The following is an 8,190-nucleotide window of genomic DNA, read 5'->3' as shown; positions in this document are numbered from 1 at the left end:
ATCAGAGAAATAGGGAATGTTTGGAATGGGGACCATCTCCTAAGAGGGAGGAAAGTTGGAGAGAAAGAAACATGAACTCAATTGACTCACAAAGCAGACCACTGGGGACCAGGGCCACTTGCTGTCTAAAGCAAGGGGAGTTCTGAGAGGGGGGCGGGGCATCGAGGGGGTGGGGGAAGTCTGTCAGCCAGTCCAATGTCTGAGGAGACCTGGGGTCTATATGATCTGAGGATATATATTCTCAATTTAGAAATAACTATATATTTTAAGAAGCAACTTCATTGAGGTATAATTTACATGCCTTGAAATCCACCTGTTTTAAATATGCAATTCAGTGATTTCCAGTAGATTTCACATGTTGTGCAACCATCACGGCCACATTCCCATCACTCCATTCCAGTCCCTCCTGCTCCTTTGCAGTTAATCTCTGTTCCCATTCCCAGCCTCAGGCAATCAGTAATCTGCTTTCTCTATTTATAGATCTGCTTTTTCTGGACATTTCATATAAATAGAATCTTGTAATATGTGGTTTTCTGGGTCTGAATTCTTAGCCTGAGGATTTTGACGTTCATGTTGTAGCAGGCATCAATATTTCTTTTTATTGTTAAATGGCTTTCCATTGTATGGATATATGCTTGAAAATAACACATTTTGTTTTTCAACTCCTCAGTTAATGGACACTTGAGTTGTTTCCACTTTTCAGCTATTATGAGTAATGCTAGTAAGAACAGTTGTGTGTAAGACTTTGTGTGGAAACCTATTATGTGTTTTAAACAAAATGTGACTGAGAGTCACTTGTTCATGGAAAACACAAATATCCAGGTTTGTTGTGTTCCATGAATACAGGGAACACAATTGCCCATGAACACTCTGCACACAGCAACCAGAGTGGGTTTTGTAAAATTGAAAATCAGATCTCATTCCTCCTCTGATCAAGATTTTCTGGTGACTTCCATCTCACGAAGAATGAAGCCTTACCCCCTTGCCATAGCCAGCAGGGCGCCGCCTGACCTGACCTCTGCTGACATGTTTCACCTCATCTCTTCCTACTTCCCTCACTCTTGACTTCACCAGTGTTGCTCCTGTTGCTCCTCAAACATAAGAGCCCCTGCTGCCTTCCAAGCTCTTACATAAACTGTTCATCTTGCCTAGAATGTTCCTCCCAGACCTTCATTTGCCTTGCCCCTTCTCATTCAGGTTTCTCCTCAAATGTCATTCATGTAGAAAATCCTTCTATGACCACCCTATCTGCTATAACAGCCATATTTCTCTATTAGCTTCTGCTGTTTCATTTTTCATCAGCACCTGTAACCCAATAATCTAAAATTACCTTACTCGTTCGTTGACTATCTCCTAACCAGAATGCAAGCTCCGTGAGGCAGGTACTTTGTTTATCTTGTTCTTGGATATATCTCCAGCATGTTGCATGTGGCAAACATCCATTAAATAGGTTGAATTAATACATAAATAAGAAGCAAAACTTGGCCCTCTTATGTATTTGATCTCTACAGTTTCTGAGAAGTTGGTTAGATCATGATATGAATTTAGTTTGTGAATTCCTTTTTTTTTTTAAGTTTTATTTATTTAAGTAATCTCTACAGCCAATGTGGGGCTTGAACTCACAACCCTGAGATCAAGAGTCACACACTCCTGTGACTTAGCCAGTCTGGCACCCTTAGTTTGTGAATTTTTTTTTTAATGTTTGTTTGTTTGTTTGTTTATTTATTTATTTATTTTTGAGAGAGAGAGAGAGAGAGAGACAGAAGATTCTAAGCAGGCTCTGAGCTGACTGCAGGGAGCCCGACACAGGGCTCGAACTCAGGAAGCATGAGATTATGACCTGAGCTGAAGTCAGATGCTCAACCAACTGAGCCACCCAGGTGCCCCTAGTTTGTGAATTTCTAAACCAATGGACTGAAAATCAAATACTGGCAAACCATGTATGTACCATATTTGGTCTTCACATATGTTTATTTTATATAGCAGATACTTTGGAGCCCCATTCCCATTCCCTTGGCCCATCTCTGTTTTTAGCTATTAAGTGTTAAGGTTCACCTTCTGTTGACAAGATCCTAACTCAAGCAGGTATAGAATTATTCCACTTTCGGTCTTGTGCCTCTTCCATGCCTTGGAGCCACTGGTCTTACGTATAAACACAGCCCTGAAGTGAGCTATGCTAATACTCCCCAGGGCAAATGTCAGCCATTAGCCAAGGTGGGAACCATATTTCATCCTCACTTCCCTCAGATAGAAAGTTTTGAAAAAAATTCATACTTCCCAAAAGTTTCAGCCAAACTGAGTCCTTGTGCCTTTAGCAGAGACTTAAATAACACACCCTTATATTGACTTTTTCTTCTCTTGTCTCACTCTCCCTGTTTCCTAGAATTACTTCCTTAACATATGATCTGCAGCCAAGTCTTTGTCTCAGCTTGTGTTTTCAGGGAAAGCCAAATTGGGTCTATAACTTATATATTTTTTAAATTATTAATTAAAGTAAATTCATTAAATTTAAAGTTCAAAAATATTTCATGTTAAATTCTGGATATGCCTTATATGGCATTTGATCTTATATGGGATTTAGGCTTGTCTAATACTTTGGAGACCATTCTCCACAACTCTGGTGATGTAATGTTTCAGATTGCTTATGACTGAACCAGTTTTATAATTAATAATTCACAATTTTTTCTGTGTCTGACCTGTAGACCATAGCAAATTTATCTTACTATGACTCTAATAATCTCCTGCTGTTATATACCTACATCTCTAGAACGAATATTGGGACTACCATAGTGTATCTGGATCTGTCACTTTTTGAATGCCTTGAGGTTTTTCCTTTAGGAAAATACCACTCTGCTCCTAGTAAAACTGCCAACCACAGGGCACTCCTTCCACAGGAATAGCTACGTTATCTAGGCTGGCCAATCAGAGCCTCCATCTGCCAGTTACAGGATTGGTTCAGAGAGCCACACTGGGCCAATCAGAGCCATCTCTTAAGGTTTTGATGGACCCACACCAAAAGGCAGGGATTGCATCATTCTCTTTTCATTGGGACTGCTGTAGTTTAAGGTAGATCTAAAGTTGCTAATGCCATTTTTACTAAAGTGTGGGCAATTTTCCTTGGAGATGGACTTAAAGGAAAGGAAAACAAATAAGAATAGACAGGGGGGCAGAGTTCTAAACAAGAGTAAGACTGAGATAGAGAAAAAGAGAAAGCACGTGAAAAGTTCTGTCAAATGACGATAGACAGATGACAGTCATTTGAACTTCCTTGTTCGGCCCTGCCTGAAAAAGCAAGATCTGTCTTTTCAATTATCTTTGCCAAAGAATTATGTATTTTTATTAAGCAAGTTTAAGATAAATTTTTGTCACCTGCAGTTGAAAGAGGCCTAATACCTGATATGTGTGCTCAGGATAGGACTGGTAGGGTTAGGCCATGCCACTGGAGATGTCTTTTCTTCCTTCATAAAGCCTGTGGTTATTACCAGGATCAAATATCCAGGGAAGGAGGCCCTCAGGTAGAAATCCAGAGCTGAGATGATGGGCCTAAGGTAAATGGAAGTTCCCATCCCTTTCTGGGTCTTAAGAGTGACAAGGCCAGCTATTTGGGGATATGGGCTTGCAGAAACAGAACACAAAACAGAAAGGAAAAAGCCCTATAATGAGTTAAAAGCTGAAGATGAGTAAGTTATACAATGTATGTTATATTATTTACTCTTATGGTCCTACTCTTAGTAATTGCCATTTAATTATATTCTAGCCTTTTGTGAAGTTCAATTTGGGTATTAAGTATCTCAGTTGAACTAAACGATGTCCAAGGAAGAGGCATGCACCCATATATGGGACAAAGCATTGAAAGCAATCAGCCTTTGCTCCCAAAGCCAGCAGGTGATATAGGCATTAAAATAGTCCCCCAAGGACAGAGTTCAGAGCTAAGCATTGCAACTATAAAAAACAACCTCCCCACCCGTCCCACCCCAACAAGAAAAGACTCACCCTCATTGACTAATTTGAAACATCTGGGTCTTACAAAAGTATAAGATAATACATCTGAAGTAAATAAAAATATTAATCTCTCAAATGGAAAAAGCAACAATGCCCAACTTCTTTTCATCTAATAGATTTACTGAGACTTCCCACTACACTTCCATACTTGGGGCACAGATGGCAGTGAGCTGGGCCAGTACAGAGGAAATGAAACAAAGTATAGATGTATTGACAGAAGAGGGCATGAGGGATTTTTGCTGGCAGGCAAGGAGAGAAATCATTAGAAAGGAAGTCCTACTAAAACTTGAAATTTGTATCTTTGGGATGCTGAAGCATCTTTAATGCCAAGAAGCATGCCTGGCATATAGTAAGCCAAAATGTGAGGCTGGGGCTATTTAAATTCTTCTTACCTCTGATTAGCATTGGCCTGAAGGTATAGACATACAAAGATTGTGAAGGTAGGAATCATGTGGCCCAAATTGTTGAGATGAGATGGAAGGAAAGCAGAGAATTCAGGATAGTTTGAAAAATTGGTGAAACTACAACATACAGTTCATGAAAAAGGATAGTCTGATGATACATTTTAAAAGTCTCTGTGAGAGTTAAAGTTCTGCCTATTTGTTTCAGGAGCAGTAATAAGTAAAAGCTAGCACCAAAACTTCTATGTAAGGTATTGCCTTTATTTTCCATTTCCAATTTCATATTTTTCATTTAGTCCATTATTAATTTTAAATAAATTTTTAAAATTTCCATGTTTTACTCCTTAGTTATTTGTACAAGCTGGAGATTGATCCAGACGATACTACTGGTAGGTGGATGAACATTTGTCTTTCCTAACTTTTTTTTTTTAACGTTTATTTATTTTTGAGACAGAGAGAGACAGAGCATGAATGGGGGAGGGTCAGAGAGAGAGGGAGACACAGAATCTGAAACAGGCTCCAGGCTCTGAGCCATCAGCACAGAGCCTGACACGGGGCTTGAACTCACGAACCGCGAGATCATGACCTGGGCCGAAGTCGGACGCTTAACCGACTGAGCCACCCAGGCGCCCCTTTCCTAACTTTTAATAACATCAAAAAGTAAAACTTGCAAGGAAACACTCAACTCTGAAAACAATGATAGTGCTGTAAAAATGCTTTTCTTTTGGACCAATATCTCAAAGATCATTTGATCCAGAAGATCTATATCTGCCAGGGAACCTCACGGCAAACAATAGAAATGGACTATGCCTGGTTTGGGCAGAAAAAGGATTTATTGAAAGGCTTATTGGTTAGCTCAAAAATTGTCCAGGAGAGGGCTTTCTGGGTGGCTCAGTCAGTTGAAGTGTCTGACTTCAGCTCAGGTCCTGATATTGAGGTTTGTGAGTTTGAGCCCCACCCACATCAGGCTCTGTGCTGACAGCTCAGAGCCTGGAGCCTGCTTCAGATTCTGTGTCTCCCTCTCTCTCCTCCCCTCCTTCCCCTCAAAAAATCAATAAACGTTAAAAACAAAACAAACAAAACAAAACAAACAAAGCAAAACAAACTATCCAGGAGAGCAATCCAGTTCAGAAGCCATGCAGCCGGGGATACAACCAGAATCTAACACGAAACTAGTCCTGTGAGGACATGGGTGCTGCTGCCACTTAGTGTCAGCTATTACAGCTTGCACAGTTGCCACTGTCAACACCATACTTTCTGTACTACCACTGATGCAGTTAGTTGTTGCTACAACCAATACAAGCACAAGTGCAACCCTCTCTTTCCTTATTTTTAAAATTCTTTAAAAAGTTTTTATTTATTTTTGAGAGAGAGAGACAGTGTGAGCAGTGGAGGCAGAGAGAGAGAGAGAGAGAGAGAGGGAGAGAGAGAATCTGAAGCAGGCTCCAGGCTCTGAGCTGTCAGCACAGAGTCTGATGCGGGGCTTGAACCTGCGAACTGGGAGATCATGACCTGAGCCAAAGTTGGATGCTTAACCGACTGAGCCACCCAGGCACCCCTCTCTTTCCTTTTGTAAGGCTAACTCCCATTTCCAAGTGAGGCAGATGAAGGGACTATCTTATTTTCTTTCTATCTATCTATCTATCTATCTATCTATCTATCTATCTACCTATCTATGTATCTATCTATCTTTCTATCTACCTGTATATTGAGAGTGTGAACAGGGGAAAGGGGCAGAGACAGAGAGAGAGAGAGAGAGAGAGAGAGAGAGAGAGTACCAAGCAGGCTCCATGCTGTTGGCACAGAGCTGGAAGCGGGGCTCCATCCCACAACCCCAGGATCACAACTTGACTCAAAATGAAGAGTCGGATGTTCAACCAACTGAGCTACCAAGGTACCCCTTATTTTCTTTTTAATAGATGAAGAAACTAGCACAGAACTAACCCCCCAGCAGACTTCCTGCAATGTCTTATTGGCCAAAATTGGGTCACGTGGCTTCTCATAAACCAACCACTCGTAAGGAGATTAGATAACTGTGATTGGCTAGATTAATTGATTCACCTGCTGGGTGTAAATGTGACCAGCCTTCCTTGGAGTATAAAGTCACATGCAGGAGCCTGGATACCTGTATAAAATTGAAGTTTTATTCACAAGAATGGATATTGGGCTGTCAGTCAATATTATGGACATGTATATGGAACCTAACTATCTTTACACATGGGCCCATTTTATGAGACCCACCTACATGCTTCTTCCCAAGCCTTTTTGTCACTAGTCCTCTGGCCTTCTTACTCTTTTCATGTCCATGTCAATCTGACTAAATCATCTGTTACTGCCTATTAACTTATCTCTCTTTCCAGAGAAAAAAAACAAAGATGTCATATCTCTCAAAGTTGTACCTACTGGTAAAATTTTCCACCTTCACTTCAGTGGGACTGAGTAGGACTCAGCAATCCATTTGAAATGGTTCCAGCTTATTATGCAAAGCCATCTGTAAACTATGCTCTCTTTTTCTTTTTCTTCAGTTAACTCAGAGAGTTAACTGTTCATGATTCTGTGGGTTGGTTGGTGGAGAGGTGGCAGTGTGGCATGAGTAGGCATAACAGGAAGATATCAGTGTGTGAGACTGGAGCTTTCAGGATCTGCTAAGATGCACTCACCCACAGACTATTTCCACTTGGATATGTTTGACTTTATAGCTGAGTAGATCAGATAACACTCAGTTCATGATAGGTAGCTTATATTTCATAAGTACCTGGTTTTTATGGCCCAGGTATATGGCTGGCCCAATAGCAGGCCAAGCACTATTCACTGAATAGTGAATTCAGTTATTCACTGAAGGAGGTATAGCGTTGTCCTAAAACTGTGATCTTTCTGCTGTGAATCTTGCATTAAATCTTTCCACACCACAGACTTCAATTGATTTTTAATGGCCACTAACCTCACTGGATCCTACAAGGCCATATGGAAAAGCTGCAGCCTGGACCACATGGAGAATTTTCCTTTGGACTCTACTCAAAGCTGTCAGCCTTTCAGGTGTCTCAGGAAAGAGCTGAAGGACACACAAAATGTGATATATGCTGCTTCTAAAATCTAAACAGCACCATTAATCACAGCACTTTTCTCTAGATGTAGAAAACAAATTGTCCTTGACATTGGAGAGGATAAACTCACATGCCACACAAAACAGATCCCAAGAAACTTCACTGTATTAACATATGATTTATTTCCCACCGTCTGGCATGCCTACTTTTAGTCTAAGATACCAGCACTTTCTGCTCTCTGGAACTCATCAGCATATTATCACCAATTTAGCCCTGGGGATGGTTAGACAACCTAATTCTTGTAGACTCATTTATGGCACATAGAATAGAGAATTAAGATAATCTTGATTTGAAAATCTATTTCTGCCACTTTAGGCGAAATCAAACTACTTCTGGTATTCTCTGTGTTGGAACGGAGAAGAAGATTTGTCCAGATAAAAGCTGCAGTCAGTATGCCACAGCATATGTTGATTTGCTGCAATAAAGCAACTACACATGGAAGATCATATGTACTTGTAGTTACTACTTGACTCAGCCTATAGTAATCCCCTGGATTCTCAAAACTCTCCCATCTTCTTTTTTGAAGTAATCTCTATGCCCAACAAGGGGCTCCAACTTCTAACCTCAAGATCAAGAGTTGCACACTCTATCAATAAGCCAGCCAGGCACCCCAAAATTCTCCCATGTTTTGCACTGGCCCAAAGTAGGGATATGATAGGAAATACAGTAGCCTCATCTCAGTA

The sequence above is a fragment of the Acinonyx jubatus genome, chromosome B2 (genome assembly GCF_027475565.1).
Source record: "Acinonyx jubatus isolate Ajub_Pintada_27869175 chromosome B2, VMU_Ajub_asm_v1.0, whole genome shotgun sequence".
In the NCBI taxonomy this organism is placed as follows: Eukaryota; Metazoa; Chordata; class Mammalia; order Carnivora; family Felidae; genus Acinonyx; species Acinonyx jubatus.
The sequence above is the reverse complement of the archived record's forward strand: the minus strand, read 5'-3'. Positions refer to the sequence as shown.